Below are 27,972 nucleotides of genomic sequence, written 5' to 3'. Positions count from 1 at the left end.
TATCACCGGCGGTGCTTAAACTTGTCACTCTTGTTCACTTTGGTGCCTAAACTTGAAAAATACATCGAACTGGTTCTAAAACTTGGCACAGGCGTTCAAATACAATGGTAATTCTATCTATATGACGTATAATACACTGACTGACATGGCATTTTGATTAGCATGCATACATGGCGTGAGAGGCACTTCTAACAAAGAGTTTGCTTTATATATGTCTCTATGACCAGCGGACCCACATGTCAGCACAAAGGAAAAACCCGAGTTAAAATTTGTTGTACAAATGATTTGAACTAGCTTTCAGGGGATAGCGGACAACGTGTGCTAGCAGCTCCTCCAATTAAGATTAGGTGTACAAAGTGTGTAAATGTCATATCTATATAAACAAACCGACGTGTATATTTTTTAGGGATACCTGTATGGTTTCAATGGGTTCGAATCAGTGCGGTTAATGTTAGTTTTTTTCTTAAATTTGCAAAAATTACGTAAAGTATAATGATAGTAATAAATATAAAGTTGAAATACTAGTGTGCTATAAATATTATACATGTAAAATATAACTTATTTAGCAAAATGTTCAAGTATTAATAATTATTTATTGTTACTTATTTTTAGACAAATCGTACAAATTAAATTTTATTTATTGTAATAAAAATGTTTCTATAGTTTATAATATCATAAAGAAAAATCACAATTTGGAATTATATTTTTAATTATACAAAAAATTATATATTTATATGCACATTTTGTAATTCCTATTTAAGAATTTTTTGCATAACAAAAAATATTCATAACAATGCAAAATTTAAAATTATTTTATTATTATAAATATTTACATCTGAACATATTTCAGTTACGTAAAAGTTATGAATATGTGTCACGAGTGAAAGTTATTAGAAGCAAATATGAATAAAAATGTGAATATTTATAAAAATTACTTGTACAATTTATAAATAAGTTATGCTATTTGTCAATATAATATCTTTGATACACAAATATTTAACTTTTTTATATTACCGTGATCATATTGACAAAGTTTTTACTAGTTTCTAATAATACTAACATGTCTTCCTCGACAACATTAAGAGTCTTTATCAACGCCGAGTATGACAAAATTTGGAGGCATAGTTGCTAGCTAATTATGCTTATTTTTCAAGGCAAGAAGGCTGCGATTTTTATTGTTTAGTTTTCCTTTGTGCTGACATATGTGGACCCGTTGTCATGGTGACATTTATAAAGAAAGTCATCTGTTCTAAGCGGGTCCCATGCCACGTGAGCATGTTGGTCAAAATATAGTGCCACATCAACACATTATACGTCTATGGATGAGATTATCACCGCATATGCACCCTTGTGTCAAGTTCTAGAACCAGTTGGACGTATTTTTTAAGTTCAGGCACTAAAGGAACACCGATGACAAGTTTAAGCACTAGTAGTGATATTACCTCTTGAATTTATACTTAACTGAATTATTTAGTGGGATGGGAAATGCACCCTTAACGTTAATATAATCTATTAGTATTTTTAATAAAAAAGACTGTAAAGAAGATCCTACAGTGTAATTGTTGCAACAAACCTAGATTGTAAGTGTCACGCCTTGAACCTGGTTGAAAAGGCATCAACCCATTTCCATCACTAGGTTATGCCTTTGTCTGCAATCTAGTACATCCTCCGTTCACAAATATAAGATTTTTTAGACATTTCAATATGAACAACATAGAGATCAAAATTAGTGAACAAACATACTAAAATGTGCCTATATACAATTCGGAAAAGTTAGAACATCTTATATTTATGAATGAAAGGAGCGCTTTTTTCTGTTCCAAAATAACTGAACTTGCTTAAATTTGTTGAGATTAGTCTCATGAGAGGTATTTGATAATGTAGATCGTAACATATATTTCTATACATGTTATGAAATTTAAGCAAGTTTGACTTTGGACAAAGCTAAATCTTTAATTATTTTGGAACGGATGGGGTAATGATTTTCATTTAAAGAGGCAGTTTTGTTTTCTTTGAAAAAACAGCCGACTTAGGGCATCTTGAAGATCTCAAAAGTCATATTTTTGGAGAAATTTTCTGCGCTTAACTGATTAACCAATAGTTAGCATATCCTAAAATGGCTGACCCCTGAAAAGTATAGTATTTGATCCCCAAAAGTCCCCTCTCTACGTGCTTTTCCCCGAGAAGGGCGACTCTTAGCAAATATAGGCAGACCGCGCTGCCCTTCTCGTCACCGAGCCTCGCCACGCTACCCTTGTCGTCGTTGGAGAGCCTATGGCATCAAAATCAGCGTGCACCGTCCATCGACAGCCCCCCACCTTCTCCTCGACATCGACGTCGAAACTGGATGGGTTCTTCCCGCGGTCACAAAGATTCAATATGTCATCAATGAACTCTCATGTGGCCAAAATAATAGTTGAATGGGATTGGGGAACGACATGAGCACCATGTGTGAGCCCCTGGGCCTTTTTCACCATTGTCGTCTCCGAGGTCCCCGCCGCTCTTGTTGGCTCGGCCATGAGCTCCACATCGTGACGTGTGCAGTTCAAATCACATTGCAACAATGCCTCCATCAGACATGTCCGCATATCATACATCACTGGCCGCGAAGCTTGTCCAAATTCAAGGAGGCCACTCGTCCTCCTTTGTGCTTGCAAAATTCTGGATGTTTGAATTCCGCACACGAATGCAAGCTGGCATAAAACTAGGAATCTCAATCGAGACTTTGTCGCCTGTACTGGTCGTGGAAACAAGGCATAAAACGAATGCAAGTTGGTATAAGAATCCCATTGCTCACAACATTACACATGACGAGAGGATTCTCTTGCAGACATGGATATGGGTTGTTCTCGTAAAACTTCATGTAAATTACCTGATGATCGACTACTTATATCGTTCAGTGTGAGAGAGGTTGGATAATGTGTTGATAGACGCACGACGAGAAGCAAGTCCAAATCAACGAGAATCAAGCCCAAATCAACGAGATGCAAGCCTAGATAAGAAAACTAAAGAAGTTATGCCTTGCATTTTTAGTTGTAGTGATAATTTGGTTCATACTCCTTAGATCAGCAACAACTTCTTCTTGTGGGAGTCATTGTATTGACGATTTTCTTAGTTTAAATAATTATCTTTGAATATCTTCTTAGTAATATGCAATTTTGGATCAGTAGCAACAATTCATATCATGCAACACTATATTTGAAATTTATCCTATATTTGGTTTCAAATTATATATGTCGTGAAAATACATGTTCAAATTAAGTTTGTATGCAATAAAGATTGCATTGATTTTTTGAGGTGGGGGGGGGGGGGGTCCTGGCGGATTAAGTTTTAGTATATATGTTGTAAAAAACGCTCTTATATTATATGACAGAGTGAATAGATGATAAAAGATTGACCGTTTAAAAATAGGGAAAAGTTTACGTTCAGCCGACGGATCGTACGCGAGCGATCCGCCGGATCCCCTATACGACGCGTGTTTCTTTTCCTGTAACTTTACCTGTGTTACAAAATTTTTCTCCGCAACAATACACACGTTATAAAACATAAAAAACGAATAAACGCCGAAACATGCGCAAAGAAAAAAACTGCAACAAAGCGATTGTTTCAGAAACTCGAGCGTTGTTTCAGGAATTACCGGGTGCCCAGCCGAAGCGCGCGCGAAGAAAAAAAACTGCAACAAAGCGATTGTTTCAGAAACTCGAGCGTTGTTTCAGGAATTACCGGGTACCCAACCGAAACGCGCGCGAAGAAAAAAAACTGCAACAAAGCGATTGTTTCAGAAACTCGAGCATCGTTTCAGAAATTAGGCCAAAGTCCCGCGTGTGGATCAGATGGATGAGATCGGCTGTATGCATCCAATCAAACGGCTGTGGAGATGACGGATCATTGAAAAATATTCTACCGGTGGACGTGTAGCGTTGCCCTTAAAAATAACCTTTTTTATGGATTGTAGGAAACTTATTACATGTAACCACTCAATGGGCATAGCCCTGCTACTAAGCATCAAAATTGCTAAGATGGTTGCGGCATTGTGGTCAATTGGCCGCAATCACGGGCCAATTAGACTCCATAGGACGCGTTAGTTCAACTGGGAGACAGCTAGCCCATAGTTTGCTACCGGTTTCTTCAGCCACAAAAGTCAAAATTCGACTTATCAACATCACAAGTTCAAGCAGCTAGCCCATAATTTACCTTCCAAGTCGTCGACGGTGTCGCTAGCTCGACCCTGCCTCAATTTCTCACTCACGCTGACACTACCATGCTAGTAACCTCTTGTGACATGTACTGATCAACGATAATGAATGCTGGCTGGAAGTTTCATCCAAGTGTCCCGTTTCCTAACAAGATTGGACGATTCATCCCTCAAAATTAAAAATAAATGGACGATTGATGCAACCAGCGTTAAGTTCCCCCACTCAGGAGCCACGGATGTTCTGGTCTTGCGGGCATACACATGTCGTTACATATGTTGGGCCGGAGTGCCGGACTGTAGAATTGTTCAACAAATCGAGATGATTTGTTTTTTTTAAAGAAGGTAACCCAACCATGTTCATTTATTAAAACTATAACGATGGTTTGGTGATAAACTGATAAGCCATAACAATGGTGTTGAGTGACGCCCGGTGGATTATTGAGAAACACTTAAGTCAGTGCGGATTGCATTATTAACTTTAACTCGAGTCGCGGTTTGATCCACACAAGAATGTGCACCCCCTGTTTACGCATATCTTTTACCGAAATGGAGAATAAATCAATGCTGATTTGAATGCATACACTTTATCATTATATTGGGTGTGTTGTGACACAAAAGATTTCTTGTATTTGATTGCAGGGTTGTTTGAGAGAGTCCATGTTCATCCTACTTTTCTAATAGATCGATAAACCTTAGGTCATCTACTTGAGGGGAAATTGCTACTATCATACAAAACTCCGAGCTTAGAGGCCCAACAGAGTCTACACAAATAAAATTGTGTAGTAGACAATGATGAACTCTTCTATTGCTTTTTTGGTGGATGCCCCCTTTTGTCTTGGGTTGAATGAGTGGGTGGAGCTGTGTCATCCTCCTCGTAATCCTCCTCATGAACCGCTTCCTCTTCTCCAGCATCTTGCTCCTCGTCCTCTTCATCCTCATTTTCCTCGGCCTCCTCAATATGGCGAGACGACGAGGCGGCATGGCTAGTAGAAGCTGAAGTGGCATGGCTCGACAAAGCGACGATACATGTTGATGGCCTAGGACATGCACACCAGCCAAGCTAGCGCACCCAAGCATGCTCACTAGTTTTCGACAAAGTTGATGAACTTCTGCAGTATTAAATAAACAAAAACATGATATGGATCAAGGTTATGGTTATGGCTTGACATGATATGGATGAAGGTTCTGGTTACATGAAACTTACTTTCGTTGCTTCCCTTAGCGAGTTGTCAGATTCTGTGGTTCTTGGGTCGTGCACAAGTGCATTCGAGGCATCGAAATTGTTTATGTTCAGATCGGAAGTGTGCAAAAGTCAGCATCATGAATAAATTAGTTGCGACGACTATAGTAGATTCTCCTCCAAATGTCAGCTCCAAAAACTTGAACACGAATTACCACTCTCTCCATAATGTGTGCACACTCCCCAAATTCACCTTGGGTCTCTCTAATGTTCGCTTTATAGGCTTCGTCCTCGGAGTCGTCCTCCTGTAGTGATGTGTTATCCGTTGTTGTCCACTGTGGCCTCAGGCATAAACGGTACCTTATACCATCATTAAACCACTTCAGATGTCTCTTGTACACATCCCATTCGACCATTGCCTTCCTCATGTATTTGCGAAACCTCCTCTCATCCCACATTGTCACATACTATGCATGCTCTTTTGCCCAGTTTGGTATCGACTAACAGTTCTTCCTACTATTCCTGCAAGGCATAAGAAACAATAAAACATACAAAATAAAAGAAGAACATACGAAACCATAGATATTAGTGATCTCGTTAGTAAAATTCGAAGCCACTAGTGAACTATTCACCGGTGGGGTGTGTTGCAATTTACCAAACAGCAAGGCCACACGTCGTGGTACGTGCCACTTGTTAGCATGCACGAATATCAATGGAACATTATCCCACTTGATAAGCTTGTCCTGAGTGCACATATAGTTCAGTTTGAAAACCCGATATGTCTTGCCATACGACCACTAGTTAACCTCTAGACAGATTGGTAAGCAGCCAAGAAGGTGGCCACAAGAAAACACTACTAAGATGCTATGTGAGGTTGTGCAACTCGTTTGTGAAGACCTTGTAGAATGCATTGGACTTTCCTATGAAGACTTTAACCTTGTCCCTAGAGTACAAGATCGTGGGGTATCGAGAACTATCGCCTTCTTCGCCATAGTCCATCCATGGATCCGTTCATCTTTTTCAAGGCGACCCACCGGCAACCGCTCCACACCCAAATCAAGAGGGCTCACGCACATCCGTACATGCCGGTCGTGTCTCCAGTCCTACAAGTTGCATTGTCTAGCTTCAAATGTCAATTGATGATTATATGTCACAATTGAGAAAAGTATACATACATGCATAAAAGACCATTTCGGATGCATCTTACCAAATGGTATAAGTACGTGAGGCCGGCTGGCCCCCATTTGTACCCCGCGTCCAAGTCGGCCAGGAAGTCCACGTACATCCATAGGGCAGCGTCCCCTATACAGTGTAGAAACACTCCCTTTGTGAGGAGATACCACAAGTAGGCCCTCTCCCAACAGTGGCTCTTCTCCACTCACACAGTGAGAGCACGACCCTGGAGCCGTAGGGCCATGATCATGGCAAAGTGTTTGAGGGTTACCGTCGTCTCACCACAAGGGGGGGGGGGTGGAAAGAGTGTGTCTCGGGCCGCCAACGGTCCATCATGATTGTGAGAGCTGAATGGGCGAGCGTAGGCGACACTCGCTTGAACTAAAGCACAAACGGGAGCAGCCCCGGTCACAAGACGTACGTCTCAAAGCGGACATCATATGACATCTAGCAAGCCTTCCTGTGATCACTCATATGCACTGGTGGTAGCTTGTGCCAAAGTTTAGATGATAATAGTTACTAACTTACTTTTGCAAAGCCATTCTTTGGAAGATTATTTTGTCATAATTATTACCACTCCATTCTCCATAAAACATGCCCTCCTAAAATAATATTTCCAAAGACAATGACACTTGTCGAAGGTAGGGTCAAGCATGTTGTATTAAGTGCCGATGTTTGGATCAAGAGCCCCCTTAAAACAATTTCCAATTGTTGTTAAATTTTTGACAAGAAAATTCATTTCTCAACATTTCATTCTATATGTGCATATAATCTACTAAGATACTACTAACTAAGGAAAACTTCAAACTACAATATGAATCACTTACCAACATCCATCATATCTATCAACATACATCATTCATTTACCAACATCTCTCATATTCTCTAACATTCATTCATATTTTAACAATCGTATTCACCAACATTCATGCATATGAATCATTTGCCAACATCTATCATATTCGCTAACATTCATTCATATGAATCATTTACCAACATCAATCATATTTATTCAACATCTATCATATTCAACCAACATCGACCGTATTTACCAAACATCAATGAACGATTCTAAATAAAGTCATAATATGAACGAGGGTTCATCTTCAAACTAGACAGAATCCACAAAACTTCAAACTTGAATATGAACTAGGGTTCATCTTCAACACATACACATCATATTGAATCATTCTAAATAAAGCTATAATCAACGAACTTCTAACTACAATATGAATTAGGGTTCATCTTGTGCCAAAAAATGCATCAAAGTCAACATTTTTTGACTAAAACTAATTGAAGGAATCAAAGGAGCTCAGTTTTCCCGTCGCGGAGGATTGAAGGGGGGAGTGAAGAGGAGGGGGAGCCGCCGCTCTTCCGTTCTCCTCGAGCGGTAGGAGGAAGAAAATGGTTGGCTTGGTGGGATGCCAGCCGGCCCGAGGTGGCTTTTACCTATTCGAACCCTACCGTCAAACTACCGATGACTTATTTCTTGGCTTCTAATCAGACCCGTTGGTGTTGGCGGTAGGGTTGATGAAAGAGCCCACGGCCCGTTGAGGGCAGCTCACGTGAATAAGTTGTCTATCATCGAAGGCTTCGGCAGTAGGCTATTATACCCTATCATCATAGAAGGTGACGGTAGAAAAGGGGGCTAGATCGTGAAAATATTAATCAAACACGGATAATATCTTGCCGAACTTTTCGAAATAGGTCAAAACACCGGATTTTCCCGCCATGGGTGGATAGGAGCCCAAATTTGGTTACCCCGTTTGCAGACGCTCTTCACAGTATATCGCATGCTTGAAAAAGGAAACAACATGCATGCGCTCTCATTACACATGTGTAGCATCGATGCATGCATCTGCATCACTAGTGGGGACGGGGCCTTTAGCCCCGACCCGTAAGGGGCTTTAGTCCCGGTTCACCAACCGGGACTAAAGGGGCGGGTCTAAAGGCCTAACCTTTAGTCCCGGCCCAGTTACAAGCCGGGTCTAAAGGTGCTCCACGTGGGCGCTTCGTAGCGCCCCAGGGGCAGGACCTTTAGTCCCGGTTCGTTACACGGGCCGGGACTAAAGAGTTTCAGATTTTGCTTATTTTCGGGGTTTTTTTAATGAAATTATTTTTGGGTTTTAGGGTTTAGGTGTTCGGGAGATTAACGTGATGCCTCGTTTGGTGTTAGGGAATTAGTTTTCATATAATTTAAATAGAAATAATTATGCATATATATATATAAGGTTAACTTATCTTACAAGCGAGCATATATATACAATTATATGGAGATCTGAATTATCGGGACTAGAGCCCGCCTATTCAATTACATGGACGAACGTCAGTAATGGCCCCTAGCTACACTAAATCGTCCTTTGTCATCTATAGCTTGCGTCCTCAGAAAGGTCGCAAGCTCCTCTGCAACAGCAATCGCGCGTTGCTCTGGTAGGACCTTCGTCGTCATGGTCGTGTGCTATATAAGAAGAGGAGATGAATATGAATATCAATCATGATAACAAAGAATGACGGGTAAAAATAGAGGTGTGAATGTTCATTGCTTACGTCGAATCTGTGATCCTTGTGCTCAGAGGTAAACGTGTGAATGGTCTCGCAAACATAGTATCCGCATATATGCGTTCCCCGTGGGTGCTGGTCGCACTTTACGAGAATAGAATATATATAATCAAAATAATAATCTAGCATCATAAATGTATTGAAAATAGAAGTATATCATACTACTACTTACCTAAGCCACTCTAAAGGTCAACTTCTCATGCCCGATACCGGGAGTCACGCACTTGAACCGCTTCCAAACCCTGCCCGACAAGGATAATGATGTGCTAAGTTTTTCATGAATTGATATATCAGAAAATCATCGAAAGAGACCGATAGAGCGCAAGAATGATTGAAATTACCCTTGGAGCATGTCCTGCAGGCGTTGGAACTGTTTCAAGGGTCTCGATAATGGGTCGAAGGCCTCAACTCTTCCCTTATCAATTTGAATGTACAACAGAACACAATGGAAGCTGCACATGTATATATATATATATGTGTGTGTGTGTCAGTAACTTATCAATTACACTTATAAGTGAATGGACACAACAGAGTAAAGACCCTCACCTGAAGTTGTATGGAAACAATATGTGGTCACAGAAATTTTGATCTGTTAGAAACCTTAGAAGGTTTTCCTCCATCTCCTTGGGATAATTAGTTAGCGTCGCTATATGTATTTTATCTGGGTCAATAAACCCAATATTTAGGATGCTCTTACTTTTACAATCCAGAATCTTCATTATGCATAATAGAGTACAAGTTATATATAGCCAATGAATTGAAATAACTAAACAAGTTATATGTAGACAACGAATTGAAAAACTTACAGACAATAGCAACTCATAAGCGATTTGTCGAGGGCGTCGCCATTGTACATCTGGAAGAGTTCATCAAAGTCGGTATGGATTTGTTCGGGGCGGCCGTAGTACTCCTGTGGGACACTCAGCACGATCATCGTTCTCCCATTCTTTGGTTCACTTAAGTACCATTGATGCAAGTAACGCATATTTGTTGGGAGATCATCTTTGCTGACCAAAGGCTCATCCATGACAAACTGTGGCTTAGGGGCTACCACAGCCTTGGGTATCCTGTCGTCTTGGGAAGCCAACAAATCTTCAACCGAGACACCACATGCAGCCGCCAACTCCTTTGCTCTTTCAAAAGCTAGCCCCTGCACCGGAGGGGGAACATTCTCGGTTAACACCTTGAGGGGTGGGATCGACTGTTTGGCCTGTTTTCCAAGCTGAGGAATGTCTGATTTTTTCTTGCTTGTAGTTGAACTTGATTTGCTCCCACTTGCACTTGCACGTGATCTGCTCTTTTTCACTTCCTTCTGCAATGTGCGTGTATAGTCATCAGGCTTATGGTGTAAGTCATACTGTGATGGAAGGGTCGTGAAGTATTTTGCAAATGCTATTTGCTTCTCGGTGTATTCCGGGCGGGGCTCGGGCTCCTTCTTTTTCATCTGCACATCATGATGTTCCTTTGCTATCCTGGCGTTTTCCTCGGGGGTACGATCATAAGGTCTGATAGGAAGATTAGCATGACGTACCTTTGGGAGGGGCGACCGTTTGTGCTTTGGGGTGCTCTGTGGCTTAGGAATCGTCGGCGGAGCGTTCTTGGTGGCACGCTCCCGCTTAGTATCCGGAGCGGGCGGCGGCGGAGACGGACGACCCAAGTCCGGCGGCGGTGATCGAGATGGACTCGTGTTGTGCTGGCCGGCGTCATGTGGAGGGCTTGGAGGTAATGTAGGTGTAGGTGACCTACGGCGACTCGGAGGCGGTGTTGTCCTTGGGGCCGAGCCTGGAAGCTTGATGTAGTTGTTGTCCCATAGGATGACTCCACCCAGTACTTCTCCGAGTGTCCTCTCATCTTCGGGTCCAGCTATGTCGAGCTCCATATCACGAAACCCCGTCAGGATTTCATCCACCCCGACTTTAGCAAAGCCAGCTGGAATCTCAAGGCCATGCCAGCGTGCATCAGGGCCAGAAGGTAAAGCTTGTCCGACGGCCACCTTCATGGATATGTTCTTGAATTTCTGATGGAGTTCACATGATGTTGACTCCTTGATTCCATCCACGGGGTAGCCGGGACCGCCCTCTATCATTCTTTGTGCATCGTCGGGCGGGGCCTCAGATTCAGCCACGCTGCTTTTCCGCTTAGATGGGGCGCCGGTAATATCAAGTGTAGGATCTTCCTGGCGCGCTACTCCTCTAAGCTCATCAATCTGCTTCTGTTGCTCGTTAATCCTGGCAAGCAACTGGTTGAACTTGTCATTCTCCTCATCCTGTTGTCGCTTCTTTGCTCTCTCTCGGCTTCTGTAAGTGTCTTGGTCTCTAGCAAACCCAAGCCACCACGGGTAAGAAGGACCGAAGCCTCGCGTTCGTCCTCCATGTTTGTCATTGCCGAGGACCAGTGTGAGCAAATCTTTATCTCTATCTGCAGTGAACTTTCTTTTTCCCTCCTTAATTTCTTTCACTATCCTTTTCCAATTCTCCATGGGTATCCTAAGACCGTCATTGCAGATGAGGTCCCCTGTTTTTTCGTCGTACGACCCACCATGCGCAAGGAACCAATTTCTTGCTCTCAATTCCCACTCATCACGGAGTGGTTCAGGTACGATGCCTTTATCTAGCAGATCTTGCTCTTTCTTATCCCACTTTGGGATGGCAGTCTCATAGCCCCCTGGCCCCAGCTTGTGGTGATATTTCTTCTTGTCGGCATTTATCTTGTTCTTTTCTGATAATGCCTGGGCATCTTCTGACTCCTTGTACTCCTGAAATTCCTTCCAGTGATTCGCGTGCTTGGCTAGATACCCCTCGAATACTGGCACTTTCTTTGTCTTCAGATAGTTTTTCCATAGCTTCTTCCAGCTACGGAACAGTTCGGCCATCTTCTTTAGAGTCCACTGCTTGACTTTGGCCCTCAGTTTGTCTGCGGCGTCTTCATTCTCACATTCTGGCAGGTTGAAATGTGACATGAGATCATTCCAAAGATTATCTTTGTACCTTTCGGCGACATAGTCACTATCGGCTGCCCCTTTGAGCTTGTTCCACTCCCGAACGCTGATCGGGACGTGATCCCTAACGAGAACTCCGCATTGCTTCTTGAATGTGTCAGCAGCATTCTTAGAAAGCTTGGGTTCGCCCGTAGGCATTATCACCTCAAAGGTGTAATGCGTCCGTGCATCCAACTTTCTAGTCGGGCCTCGTTTCGTAGATTTGCTCGATGTGGAGGCCTAAGAGGGAGAAACATTCGTCAAATGAATGTATATGTATACAATATAGAGCTATCTCCAATATTTTTCACATATTACAAGTGATTGTCGAACTTCATATGTATACCTCGCCGGACTTTATTATTTCTTCACCGGCTTCTCCATCAGTGGAGTTATCACCTTCTCCGTCATTGGACCTATATCCTGTCCCATCGGCTTCATCTTCGTGTCGCTCGACCTCCATTCCATATCCAGAGTCGTTTAGATATGACGACGGAGATTCAGCTGGTTCAACGTCGGGGCCGTCTTTGATTATATCTTCGAGAAGTTCTTCCTCTTCGAGGTTCCTGATATGTGGATCCATAGTTCTGCAAAAAACGGACATTTGATTAACTAATAAACTAACAAACTATGTAAGAGGGGTTGGAAACTTCGAAGTGTCGTTTTATATAGGAGAACCTAAACTCTAAAATATCAGCCGGGCGGAGCCCAGTCCCGGACACTTAAGCATATACAATAGCAAAATTAAACTAGTTATATTAATTTTCTTGCTAAAAATAAACTATTAACACTTAAGCATATACAATAGCAAAATTAAACTATTAACACTTAAGTATATACAATAGCAAAATTAAGCAATAATCTAAGAAACACTATTAACACTTAAGCATATACACTATACAATAGCAAAATTAAATGACAAAAAAAAATATTTCTTCTTCTTGTAACTCTAAACTAATTTTCTTCTTCTATTTCTCCTCTTCTTCTACTTCTTCTTCTACTTCTACTTCTCCTCTTCTTCTACTACTTCTCCTCTCCTCTTCTTCTATTTTTCCTCTTCTTCTCCTCTCCTCCTCTTCTTATTCTCCTTTTTCTTCTTTTCTTCTCCTCCTCTTCTTATTTTCCTTTTTCCTAATTCTACATATTACTAACCCTAATAATCTAGCACAAACCTAATAACAATAGGAATTAAATGACAAAAAAATCTTTTTCTTCCTTTCTTCTCATTTTTCTTCCTTTCTTCTCCTTTTTCTTCCTTTCTTCCCTTTTTCTTCTTTTCTTCTCCTTTTTCTTCTTTTCTTCTCCTTCCCTTTTTCTTCCTTTTTCTTCTCCTTTTTCTTCCTTTCTTCTCCTTTTTGTTCCTTTCTTCTCCTTTTTCTTCCTTTCTTCTCCTTTTTCTTCTTTTCTTCTCCTTTTTCTTCCTTTCTTCTCCTTTTTCTTCTTTTCTTCTCCTTTTTCTTCTTTGCTTGTGCTGGCCGGAGTGTTGGGGAGGAGGGGGCGTAGGGCTTACCGACCGGAGGTGTCGACGGCGCGCGGCGAGGAGGACGGCGGCGGCGAGCAGGACGACGGCGACGGAGAGGAGGACGGCAGGCGGCGGCGAGCAGGACGGCAGGCAGCCTGACGGCGTCGTCGAGTTCGTCGCTGTGCCGCGCCGGGCAGGAGAACGAGAGGAAGAAGAAGAGAAATGGACGATTTGGGATCGAAATTTTCTAACTCCCGCTTATACAGGTGGATCTTTAGTCCCGGTTCGGGGCTCGACCCGGGACTAAAGACCCCTTTAGTCCTGGGTGTAGCCACGACCCGGGACGAAAGGCCCTTTTTCGGCAGACCAAAAGGCGGGAAGCACGGGCCTTTAGTCCCGGGGCGTGGCTCGAACCGGGACTAAAGACACCCCTTTAGTCCCGGGTGGAGCCACGACCCGGGACTAAAGGCCCTTTTTCAGCAGACCAGAAGGCGGGAAGCAGGGTCTTTAGTCCCGGGGCGTGGCAAGAACCGGGACTAAAGTGTTGTCTATATAAACCCTCGCCCCTGCCCACCATATCCTCTGTTTTTTGGTTGTTGAAGTGTGACCATGCCATGCTCTTGCCACTCTAGTTCATGCACATGACGTGTTCGATGAAATGCCCGAGCCACTCTACTTAAGCTTTCTCCTCTCCAAGCTCCATTTTCCTTAATATTTGTCTAGGTTTGGCCGTGCACCAACTGCACAAGTGTTTTAAAAGGTTAGCTACTTCATCCTTTCATTTGTCACTGCTAGTGTAGCTCATTTCAAATGCTCAAATTAACTTCTTAGAGTCTGCACATGCGTAGGGTGTCGTCCCGTGCCCGTCCTCACCATTGTCGATCGCCCCGTGCCGATCTCGTCGCGAGCACCACCGTGGTGAGCCTCTTGTTCTTATCTTCTTTTTAAAAGAAAAAAAATCTTACTTGTATGATTTAGATACATATTTGTATAAATTACTCGCTTTCATTATTTTTTGTTATTATATAGTGCGATGGTTTTGGTATCCGCCTCCGTCGGCACTCGTCCTGTCTATGATTCGGATGTGCTATATATTATCTTTTATAACTATTTGTTTTATTTAGTGTTTATGACAATTATGACGACCAATGTGACATATATTTTTTTAATCTAGGAGGTATGTGAACCGGAAATTCCAACCCACATAAAAATTCTTGTCGAGAAGTTAAATTTGGTTGAAAAAGAAAACAAATACTTGAAGAAAACATTGAAAATAATTGAGGATAAGAATATGGAACTGGAGTTGCATGTCGCCGATGTCATCGATGATCGCAAGATGAAGATCGATGCGATGCGGTTGAAGATGGATGCAATGCGCTTGAAGATGGATGAAATGCGCTTGAAGATTAGGAATATTAGAAAATATGCCATTGATAAAGAGGCTTGGTATCATTATGATGTTGGGTCAATTGTTACCTTAGTTGCGATTTTTATCGCGTTTGTTGTTGCATTTAAATGTTTTACATAGTTGTATGTTGTTTTATGAGAGAACTTTATGTATTTATTTTTTGCAATAATAACATTTGATCACTACTGTTCTTTGGCTTTAATGTGATGATGAACTTGTATTAATTTGGTCATATGTTCTGCAATGGTTTTTTGAGCTAGTTGACCCTGAAATTGAAAAGCACTACAAATGAACTCTGAAAATGTTGAAAGTTGGCATGCTATCATCATTTCACCCACGTAGCATGTGTTAAAAAGTTGAGAGGGCTACGACAAAAACTGGATGCACTTCGTGTACAAAACGGACAATCTCTCTCGAAGTATCTGGGTTTCGAACGAGAACTCATCTCTTACAAAGGGATTTCATTTTTTTGAACTTATTTGAACTCTATACTTTTTGTGTGTTCAAAATGCACCATTCAAAGACACATCACAAAATTTCAACAATTTCTGACTTCATTTGGTATATTTCGTGCATTTACTTATTTTTTTTGAGCTAGTTGACCCTGAAATTGAAAAGCACTACAAATGAACTTTGAAAATGTTGAAAGTTGGCATGATATCATCATTTCACCCACATAGCATGTGTTAAAAAATTGAGAGGGCTACGACAAAAACTGGATGCACTTCGTGTACAAAACAGACAATCTCTCTCGAAGTATCAGGGTTTCGAACGAGAACTCATCTCTTACAAAGGGATTTCATTTTTTTGAACTTATTTGAACTCCATACTTTTTGTGTATTCAAAATGCACCATTCAAAGGCACATCACAAAATTTCAAAAATTTCTGGCTTCATTTGGTATATTTCGTGCATTTACTTATTTTTTTGAGCTAGTTGACCCTGAAATTGAAAAGCACTACAAATGAACTCTAAAAATGTTGAAAGTTGGCATGCTATCATAATTTCACCCACATAGCATGTGTTAAAAAGTTGAGAGGGCATCAAAGCGGACACCACTATTTTGGTTGGTGCTCTTTTCATCTTGGGCAACCGTGTAAAATGTATTCTCATTTATCTCATACCCTTGGAAAGTACATATAGTCGAAGATGGTGGCCTGGCCAAACAGTACAGCTCATCTCCAACGGTGTCGTCATTCATGAGATGTGTCTGCAACCAACTGCTGAAAGTCTTCTCGTGTTCCCTTTTAATCCAAGAGTCAGCCTTCCCTGGGTTTTCGGAGCGTAGAATATTCTTGTGTCTCACGATATACGGAGCCACCACGGTGGAATTGTGTAGAACTGTGTAGTGTGCTTGAGAGAAAGAATGCCCGTCCATACATACTTTTGCTTTCTGTCCTAGTGTGCCTTTTCCTATCAGCCTACCCTCATACCGAGATTCAGGAACACCAATCGGCTTAAGGTCAGGAAGAAAGTACACACAAAACTCAATGACCTCCTCTATTCCATAGCCCTTGGAGATGCTTCCTTCTGGCCTAGCACGGTTACGAACATATTTCTTTAAGACTCCAATGAACCTCTCGAAGGGGAACATATTGTGTAGAAACACAGGACCGAGAATTCTAATCTCTTCGACTAGGTGAACTAGGAGGTGTGTCATTATGTTGAAGAAGGATGGCGGGAACAACAACTCAAAGCTGACCAGACATTGGACCACATCAATCTGTAACCCTGATAGACTTTCTCGATCGATTACCTTCTGAGAAATTGCATTGAGGAATGCACATACCTTCACAATTGCCAGGCGAACATTTTCCGGTAGAATTCCCCTCAATGCAACCGGAAGCAATTGCGTCATAAGCACGTGGCAGTCATGAGACTTTAGGTTTTGGAATTTTTTGTCTTTCATATTTACGATTCCCTTTATATTCGACGAGAAGCCAGTCGGGACCTTGATACTGAAAAGGACTTCAAAGAAGATTTCCTTCTCTTCCTTAGTAAGAGCGTAGCTGGCACGCCCTTGAAACTGCCCTGGATGCATGCCATCTCTTCCTTTATGACGTTCCTGGTCCTCCCGTGCTTCCGGTGTATCTTTTGACTTCCCATACAAGCCCAGGAAGCCTAGAATATTCACGCAGAGATTCTTCGTCAGGTGCATCACGTCGATTGCCGAGCGGACCTCATGGACTTCCCAGTAAGGTAGCTCCCAAAATATAGATTTCTTCTTCCACATGGGTACGCGCTTATCAGGACCGTTAGGAACAGGTTGGCTGCCAGGACCCTTTCCAAAGATTACTTTTAAATCTTTGACCATATCAAATACTTCAGCACCAGTACGGATGACAGGCTTCCCCCGGGGTTCTGCCTTACCATTGAAATGCTTGCCTTTTTTCTTTAAGGGATGCTTGGGCGGAAGAAAACGACGATTGTACGGATACACATTCTTCCTACATTTGTCCAGATATATACTTTCTGTCTGATCCAAACAGTGTGTGCATGCATTGTATCCCTTGTTTGACTGTCCTGAGATGTTACTAAGAGCAGGCCAATCATTGATGGTTACGAAAAGCAACGCTCGAAGGTCAAATTCCTCTTGTTTGTGCTTGTCCCACACACGTACACCTCGTTCGGCCCACAGCTGTAAAAGTTCATCAACTAATGGCCTTAGGTACACATCAATATCGTTGTCGGGTTGCTTTGGACCTTGGATAAGCACTGACATCATAATGAACTTCCGCTTCATGCACAACCAAGGAGGAAGGTTGTAGATACATAGAGTAACGGGCCAGGTGCTGTGACTGCAACTCTGCTCCCCAAAAGGATTCATGCCATCTGTACTCAGACCTAACCATAAGTTCCTTGCGTCAGCTGCAAACCTCGGGAACTCTCTCTCAATTTTTCTCCACTGCCGACCATCAGCGGTGTGCCTCAACTTATCGTCTTTCATACGATTTTCCATGTGACATCGCAACAACTTCGCATGATCTTTATTTCTAAACAGACGTTTCAACCGTGGTATTATAGGAGCATACCACATCACCTTGGCAGGAACCCTCTTCCTGGGTGGCTCGCCCTCAATATCACCAGGGTCATCTTTTCTGATCTTATATCGCAATGCAGTGCATACCAGACATTTATCCATATTCTCGTACTTCTCACCGCGGTAGAGGATGCAGTCATTAGGGCATGCATGTATCTTCTGCACGTCTAATCCTAGAGGGCACACAAGCTTCTTTGCTTCGTACGTGCTGGCGGACAATTCGTTCTTTCTTGGAAGCATCTTCTTCATCAGTACCAACAACTTTTCGAATGACGAGTCGGTCACACCGGTCTCTGCCTTCCACTTCAGCAATTCCAGTGTGCTACCCAGCTTCTTCTGGCCATCTTCACAAGTTGGGTACAACAATTTGTTGTGGTCCTGTAACATCAGCTCGAACTGCAACCTCTCCGTGTCGCAACCTCGCCGTGCATCAGAAATGACCCGACCAAGATCATCAGCGGGCTCATCTGGTTCCCGTTCTTCATCCTGATCTTCTTCTTCATTGTCTTCCATTGCGGTATCAGCATACTCAGGGAACATAGATCGGTAGTTGTCATCATCATTCTCTTCTTCTTCATCGCCGTCTTCCATCATAACCCCTCTTTCTCCGTGCTTGGTCTAAACATTATAGACCGACATAAAACCGGACCGAAGCAGGTGGCTCTGAATGACTCTTGAGGAAGTGTAATCATTCTCATTCCGACATTCAACACATGGACAAAACATATATGCACCACCATGCTTGTTCGCATCGGCTGCATCTCGAAAAGAATGCACGCCTTCTCTGTAAGCTGCTGTGCGTCGATCACCGTACATCCATGAATGGCTCATCTGTGTTATACGACAGTATATCAAATACAATCACGATCCTAAAAATTAGTACCGCACGGTCTAAACGAGGAAATATAGTTGCTAACCTTTTAGAATAAGTAGAAATAAAGAGGAAGAGGTTTAAGCGTGGCTCACGCATCTCATATCATAGTTGTGTTCGGTGAACTGAAGCGGCATCGCTCTAACACACATTTCAACAAACACCTCTAGTGCATAAAAAAAGTGAAGAGCTAGCACCCACCCACAATCCTCCATCCAAGAAAAATGCAAGGAAGAGGGGAGAGGGGGTTGTGCTATATATAGGCAGAGGACTTTAGTCCCGGTTTGAGACACAAACCGGGACTAAAGGTGACGCACATGCGGGCTGCCCACCGCGTAGCCCTTTAGTCCCGGTTTGGGACACGAACCGGGACTAAAGGCTCCTTACGGGCTGGGACTAAAGCCTTGAGGAAGGCATTGAGAATTGGGACGACGTGGCCGGGCCTTTAGTCCCGACCCAAAGGCAGGCCGGGGCTAAAGGGTCCAGACCGAAGCCCCGTTTTCCACTAGTGAATGGCGGAGTGCATGGATAGAAGAACAAAGTGAGTAAACAGGACAAATGTCACATCGGTTAAAGCGGCTAAAATTTCCTCGTATCCACACTCAGGGGTCCTCGGTTCCTCGATTTGACCCGACTTTGTGTAGCAAGCTAGGCAAGGTGGCGTGGAGTGAGAGAGGGAGGAAGGAGAAGACCGATGACAAGTGGGGAAGCTGCTGGTGCCATCTGCCATGCCCATGCGTGCTGCTGACTGGTGAGCCTGACGTGCATTGCATGGCTGATTGCGACGGCGACGGCTCCCGGCGACCAGTCGTACGGCCCGGTCTCCCGCCCGAACCCAGACTCCGCGTGGGGCCCCCTCCCGCCGGTCGTTGACGCCATTAAAGCCAAGCCGCTGTCTCTTGTGGCTTGGGCGTTCGTGCTACTTTCGCGGGACAAAATTATCAACTGGTAGATTTGCCGTATCTCTTCGACAAATACGTACAGCAAGTGTACAGAGTAAACGAAAAATGTGAGCTTTATACTTGTATGTTAGTTGTACGAAATTGCTCGCGTTCGCGTACGTACTAGTACGTGTGAACACTGCCACACTTCAGGTCAGGCCAACGTATTTTAATCGCTCTGCGTGTAGCATGTGCACATTTTTGCAATCCTTGGCACATTTAAATAGTGTTGCCGACGTGTGGGAACACCCTGATGGCCTGATCTGCACATTTTTTAATGTGTTCGTGTTACGTACTGTAATACCCAACTCCTCCCTGTGCTAATCGTCCAAACAAGAAAGGGCACGTTAGCCGTTTAATAGTCGTGGGCAACTTTGTAGCGATGCTTTTTGGGGTCAAATTGCGAGGGAAAACCTCACTGTATTTTTTTATAAATTAAAAAGGTGCATACAAAAAGGCTCGAGCTAATCTAGAAACAAAACATTAAAGTATTAAATATGATTGTCTGTCCATGGAGTTCATGCCTAAACATTTCAGCAAAACTGTTGAGAATGATTAAAATCAGACAATCACTTTCATTGATGATACTCGAGGATTATATATAGGGTCAACCGACGTCAATGCCACGAAGGGACGCATCCCATCGTGAGAACGTGGGAGTGCTTTGAACGGTTGCCAGGGACAAACCGCACCCTAATTACAAGGGAGGATTATTCCTAAATAATGGGATTAATTAAATCCTAATACTCACTCTAATCCTCGCTTGTCCTTAAGTCAGGTCATCTTTGAAATATTCTCCTCCAAAGCCCTGTGGGAAAAATTGAGAAGAAAACATACAATATGCCATGAAAAACTCCTTCTAAAACCCAGTGGGAAAATAAGGTGAAAATGACATATATCGTCCATGCTTGCATTGATATTGCCTCATTAATAACCGTTCGTGAGAAATCATGTGTAAAACTGACAAAGGAATAGAGTGCAATACAAAAGATCTCATGATCTTAACATATTATATCCTAGGAGATTTCTCCCCCTGAATTTTGCAAGTCTCGAAGTCGTCTCATACCAATTCTATTTACATACTTATGGAATAAAGAACTTGGTAAAGACTTAGTAAATAGATGAGCGAGATTATCGCATGACTTCGTTTGCAAAATACTTATCTCCCCCTTCTCTTGCGGGATAAAATAATTTAGAAGAAATATGCTTTGTAATATTGCTCTTAATATAACCCGTTTTGCATTCGTGCAATGCAAGCAACATTATCTTCGTAGATAATAGTGAGTGATTTTACCAAACCGATCCCACTTGAACTTTGGACAAAGTTCATCATTGTGCAAAGCCATACACATTCACGTGATGCTTCGAACAAAGCAATTATCTCAGAATGATTGGTGGACGTTGCCACTAAGGTTTGCTTTGTTGACTTCCAAGAGAAGGCCGTACCTCCATGTAAGAAGACAAAACCAGTATGCGATCTAGCATCATGGGGATCTGACAAGTATCCAGCATCGCAATACCCCACCATGGTTCTCTCTTGATTTTTCTGATAGAATAAACCAAGATCTTTGGTGCCTTGAAGATATCTGAAAATATTCTTCACACCAACCCAATGCCTTTTTGTTGGTGTTGCGCTGTATCTAGCCAGTAAATTAACTGCAAATGCTATATCAGGTCTAGTGCAGTTTGCTAGATACATTAATGCACCAATGGCACTGAGATATGGAAACTCTGGTCCCAATATCTCTTCATCATCACCCTTAGGTCTAAATGGGTCCTTGTCTCTGTCAAGCGACCTGACTACCATAGGTGTTTTTGACGGGTATGCTTTATCCATATTGAACTTTTCCAGTATCTTTTGGATGTAAGCAGACTGATGAACAAGTATTCCCGAAGAAAAATGTTCAAGTTGCAAACCAAGACAAAATTTGGTTTTACCCAAATCTTTCATCTCAAATTCCGTCTTGAGATGATTACTTGCCTCATGTATTTCACGTGTAGTCCCAATGATGTTCAAGTCATCGACATACACAGAAATTATACAAAATCCATCAATGGATTTCTTGATGAACACACATGGGAAATCATTGTTGTTTGAGTAACCCTTCTCGAGAAGAAACTCACTTAGTTGGTTATACCACATTCTACCCGGCTGTTTCAAGCCGTATAACGACTTCAGTAGCTTTACGCAATACATGTTGCGGTTAGCTTTCGGATCCGGAATCTTCAGTCCCTCGGGAACTTTCATATAGATATACGTATTAAGTGACCCATATAAATATGCAGTCACAACATCCATCAATTGGATATACAAATTCATTTGCACTGCCAGTGATATCAAGTAGCGGTACGTGATTCCACTCATCACAGGAGAATATGTTTCATCATAATCGATGCCAGGTCTCTGTGTAAACCCTTGTGCTACAAGCCTCGCTTTATATCTCACCACCTCATTGTTTTCGTTCCTTTTACGAACAAAAACCCATTTTGCCCCACGGGGAAAACATTAGGAGGAGTAGGTATTACTGCAGTAAATACCCCTCTCTTGGCAAGCGAGCGCAATTCGTCCTCTATTGCAACCTTCCAATTGGACCAGTCTAAGCGTTTCATACACTCTGCCATGGACTTAGGTTCACGATCCAATGCCAGGTCATCTGCAACCTTTGAGGCGAAAAATATGTCGACAATTGTAGTCTTTCTGTTGAATGATTCTCCTGATTCAACATAGTTGATGGAAATCTCATCAATACCTTCTGACTCATTGTGATTTTCCACAACAATCGAGTCAAGGTGTATCGATGTCCCAGCACCAATATTTGTGTGCACAGTTGTGCTGGGTTCTAGATGCATAACATCCTTTAGGTGTGTTTCAACACTAGGTTAAATATCAACTCGTGGTTGAACTGCATTTACAATTGAAGGGATCCTCATTTCCCGCGGATGCTTCTGAGAAGCCCTGTCCTTTTTATCCAGTTTTCTCCCCCTCTTGGGGGGTTGAGTGGTCTTATGAGATATCTCAACTCTCTCTGGAACATTCATAGCGGGAACATGGGATTTAGTGACACCTTTATAATCAGTAAATGCATCTGGCAGATTATTTGCAATATTTTGCAAATTAATAATCTTCTGAACTTCCAGTTCAGATTCATTCGTACGTGGATCTAATGACTGAATGCCTTTAACATTCCAATCTATTTCCCGGCATTCTTTGTGGTTCTTTTCTCCCCCTAATGCCCGAAAATTGTCCTCATCGAAGATACAATTAGCGTACCGTGCTGTAAATAGGTCCCCTGTTAGAGGCTCCAGGTACTTTATAATCGACGGAGAATTGTACCCCACATAGATCCCCATTTTTCTATGTGGACCCATCGATGTATGCTGAGGTGGTGATATCGGTACGTACACAGCGCAACCGAATCTTCGAAGATGGGAAATACTTGGTTGATTTCCACGTACTAACTGTAGCGGGGAGGCTGTGTGATATGCAGTTGGTCGAATTTGTATCAACTCTGTGGCATGCAATACCGCATGTCCCCAACAAGAAGTTGGAAGATTACAATTCTGTAGGAGTGGTCTTGCTATCAACTTGATCCTCTTGATAAGTGATTTCGCAAGACCATTTTGTGTGTGTACATATGGTACAGAATGCTCCATAGTTATGCCCAAGGCTAGGCAGTAATCATTGAATGCTCCTGAACTAAATTCAGCAGCATTATCCATTCTGATGGATTTTAACCTGTGTTCAGGATGATTTGCCCTCAGTTTAATGATTTGATCAATCAGCTTTGCAAAAGCATGGTTCCTTGTTGATAATAGACACACATTAGACCATCTTGTTGATGCATCAACGAGTATCATAAAATATCTGAATGGTCCCGATAACGGTTGAATTGGACCACATATATCTCCTTGAATGTGTTCAAGAAAATTAAGTGGTTTATTCTTGATCTTCAGATATGAAGGTCTTGTGATTAATTTCCCAGTTGCAAATGCAGTGCATACGAAATCCGAGGATTTGGGGAAATTAGCAACCGTTATATTGTGTCCAATTGAACCGTCAATAATTTTTCTCATCATCCCCACACCAGGATGACCCAGGCGATCATGCCATATCTTGAACTTGTCAAGATTCTGAAAAATTATTTTGTATGCCAAATGTTGCTCTGGCTTGATGTACGTGTAATACAATCCAGAAGATAGAGCAGTCAGTCTCTCAAGGGTTTCCTTGTCGGATCCCTTCTGCTGAGTTATGAGTAGGCTTTCAACCGCATTGTCTTCATGAGTTTCAATGTGGTAGCCACTCATACAGATATCCTTAAAACTCAACAGGGTACAAGTTGAATCCGGATACAAAAAAGCCTCCTGGATTTCAAGTTTTGTACCATTCGGGAGGGTAAACGTGGCTTGACCAGAACCAACAATTACCGTGTCATGACCACCAATTGTCATAACACTTCCCTTACTCTTTTTGAGACTTTGGAAGTATTTAACCTCCCGTAAAATTGTGTTAGAGGCACCACTGTCCACTAAACAAATTTCCTCCTCCATTGGACTGTTTCTCGAGGTTTTCTATAGAGTAAAAGAATAAAATTCATTATTTATCCAATCTTATATAGAATTGACACATACATTACATACTATGAATGGGTGTTTAAAAATTATAATACATTATGTTTAAGGGCATAATTATTACAATACCATATGTCTGAGGATATAATTATTTTACAACACACAATATAACAAAGGACATCATCACAACACTTATGACATTATTGGAAGATCAAAGCATATCTCCATATATGTCATTAGTAGAAGTGAAATCCACCAACATGTCATCAACATTAAGTGGCGGTCCTTCCTTTTGCTGAGCCTGATCTTGGTTCTCCATGTTGTCATGAACTGCGTTCAGATGAACGTCTTGAGAACTTTCAATCATTGGACCAGTGAAATGAGCTTTGTACTGGTTCCCTTGAGCCTTCTTGCCCTTGCCAATCGATTGCTGATACAGCGTCACCAAATGCTTAGAAGTTGTACACTTCCTTGCATGATGAGTAGTACAACCACATCTGTAGCAAGCTTGAGAGCTGCTACCCTTATCATTTTTCTTAAAATGATTCTTACTCTTTTGTACTCCATTGCTATTCTGATTCTCATTGCGTCTCCACTTTCCTTTAAACTTCCTATGGTTCCTTTTGGGACCACGGGACTTCTGAGTATTCTGAGAATTAAAATGTGCTTCAGACATCGGCAGTGTTCCCGTTGGACGGGACATATTATTCTTATCGAGAATTTCACTATGCTTTTCTGCCTGAAGGAGTGCATATATCAACTCAGAATGCTTCTTGTATTTCTGTTGACGATGTTGTTCAGCCAGAATCCTCATATTAGGATGGAAAGTGGAGAGTGTCTTTTCAATGAGATCAGCATCCGAAACTGCACTATTGCAGAATCTCAACTTAGAGTTGATTTGATGCACGGCAGAATTGTACGCTGCAACGGACTTAAAATCCTGGAAACGGATAAGTGCCCATTTTCTTTGCGCTTCAGGCAACATCACCGACCTTTGTTGACCATAACACTCCTTTAAGGAGTTCCACAATGATAGAGGATTTTCCTCCATCATATACTCTTCTTTCAGAGCAGGATCAAGGTGGTGTTGAATGAAGTGCAAAGAAGCATACTTTGCCGTATCTACGATAGCAGGAGTACCTTGAGTAGGTGTGGTTATAGTGCTGATCAAATTCCTGGCCGCCAAGTTAATCTTGACATCCATGGCCCAGGTCAGATAATTTCTTCCATCAATGGCAAGCTCAGCAAATTCCTTCTTGGATATGTCAGCCATATCCTGCATGAAAAATATCATGCGCATTAATTTACACTCATGTAAATTAATTGTGTGTAAAATAAAATACTTGATTAAATATAAAGGTCTAGGAAAAGCCTAAATGACCCAAAATATGACTTCTACAAAAGATAATCACCATGAAATGGCGTAGATCTTTGTTTTGTAGAACACATAGAGGTAATCACCACGAAGTGGCGTAGACATTCGTATGGCGATCTTCATGCCATAATATGTGTGCTTTCATTTTTGCTTTGAGGTAAGCACTACCAAGTAGTGCAGACCTTAATATCATGGTACTTTGTACAACCTTGTGTTATTTAAAACACTTTGAAGATAATCCCATGTGGCGTAGACTTCACAGTCGTGAACAAAGCGTACATTGCATTAGATGCAATCCATAAGATATGTGCAAAAACTGAAAGTAGTCATATAATTTTCAAGCATGATCAACATGTAGCAATTAAAAATTGCATCCATACACATGTTGTCATTTCAATAAACAGATATTTACATAGTACCATGTTAGAAAATACTAACAAACGCATATGTACAAAAACTGAAAAAACTAGAAGCTAACCAGAAAAGAAAAAGAAACAAATGGCAATAGGTCAAAATAGAGCAGCCTACTACCATGGCCAAGCCACTTTTTATTATTATTGCATGCCCAACTAGCCAAGGCCTAGTGGGATGGCTCATGTCTGGCAAGCCTGTACGCAGCGCACTAGTGGGATGGGTCATGTCTGCCAAGGACGGTGGCTCATGCACGTGGTGGACATGCACAAGCATGTATGTACTGGTGGGTGGTGGATGGATAATAGTCAATGGGCATCGTTCCCATCTTCCTCACATCCACCAACCACCATTTGCAACCAGAGCTTCAGCCATTACCACCACCACCATTATTCTCCACCACCGGGAACTGCCTCAACGACACGAGGTCGACGGCCCCGGCGCAGCGTCCTCTTCCTCCTCTGAAGAAGACCCTCCAGGCAGGTGCGTCCCGGCAGCACCTCCATTGGAGTGGCCATTGGGCAGCCCAAGGTTCACCGGGCTCCATCGTCCCGGCCGACGGCCGGCGTGCTGCAGCACGGCGCGTGGCACTATGTGCCAGCGGCGGGGCGTCGAGGGACCGTTGGAGGTGCTCGCCATGTTGTCGAAGATGTCCCCACGCGCAACAGTCGGCGCGGGGAGGCGTATCCTCAGGCTCGCGCTCGACGAAGAGGCTCCGGCGGCCACGTTCATGGCGCATGCACCAACCGGCGGGGGCAGGTGCATCCCCAGCCCAAAGCTTGCCGCAGAAGCCCCAACGACCGTTGTCTCGTGCGCCGAAGTCGGTGATGGAAGGCGCGGCGAGTCCGGCTGTGCGGGCTCCGCGGGCAGAGCCGGTGGCGCAGGCTCGACCTCGTAGTCCAGTGGTGGAGACCGTGACGGAGTCACGCATGGCCCCCATCTGTGCACTGGGCATGGATGTCGTGGTGGAGGCGGCGCAAGTTCCGGCTCAACGTACATTGCTTCGTCCACAGGCTCCATTACTTCGTCCGCGTACAAGTTCGGAGCAGCCGGTCCGGCAAGGATCCAGGCCGGGAGCGGCGCCGGCGCCGACATGGCCGGTTCACGCGAAGCACCGGAAGGCCCACGACCGTGGCGACCATGGGCGCCATGCCTAAGACGTTGTGCACGGCGGCGGAAACCGTTCCGGCGGCCACCGAACCGGCGAAGATCGCGGGCGTGGCGGTTGTGGCGGCGAAGTCCACCAACACCATGGCGACGGCGATGGCTCTGTCGACGTCGACCGCCGTCACGAACGAGGTGCAGGAAGAAGGATAGGAGACCACGAGGCATCCTCTTACCTTCTCCTTTCCTCCCTTCTTTCTTCTTTTCCGGCGACTCTCGCCGGAGTTGTTTTGCCTTTCCTCTGCTCTCGGTAGAGTTACGTGCTGATAACGTGTTTAGAATGATTAAAATCACACAATCACTTTCATTGATGATACTGGAGGATTATATACAGGGTCAACCGACGCTAATGCCATGAAGGGACGCATCCCATCGTGGGGACGTGGGAATGCTTCGAACGGTTGCCAGGGACAAACTGCACGCTAATTACACGGGAGGATTATTCCTAAATAATGGGATTAATTAAATCCTAACAAAAACATCATCACTCAAGACTGAAATAGGTGTCTTAATTGTTCACGAGTGGATCAAAAAAATTGGGATGAGAATTTGATTATACACTTTTTCTACCATCATGGTGCAGAGGAGATTTTGAAGATGCGTCAGGGACAAACCGCACGCTAATTACACGGGAGGATTATTCCTAAA

At 43.0% G+C, this 27,972-nt stretch overlaps 1 pseudogene; it reads left to right on the top strand.

Moving 5' to 3' along the window:
- The first annotated feature begins 27,117 nt into the window (after positions 1 to 27,117).
- On the top strand, positions 27,118 to 27,578 carry LOC123442007 (annotated as a pseudogene).
- Positions 27,579 to 27,972: the final 394 nt, after the last annotated feature.

The sequence above is a fragment of the Hordeum vulgare genome, chromosome 3H (genome assembly GCF_904849725.1).
Source record: "Hordeum vulgare subsp. vulgare chromosome 3H, MorexV3_pseudomolecules_assembly, whole genome shotgun sequence".
Taxonomy (NCBI): domain Eukaryota; kingdom Viridiplantae; phylum Streptophyta; class Magnoliopsida; order Poales; family Poaceae; genus Hordeum; species Hordeum vulgare.
The sequence above is the reverse complement of the archived record's forward strand: the minus strand, read 5'-3'. Positions and strand labels throughout refer to the sequence as shown.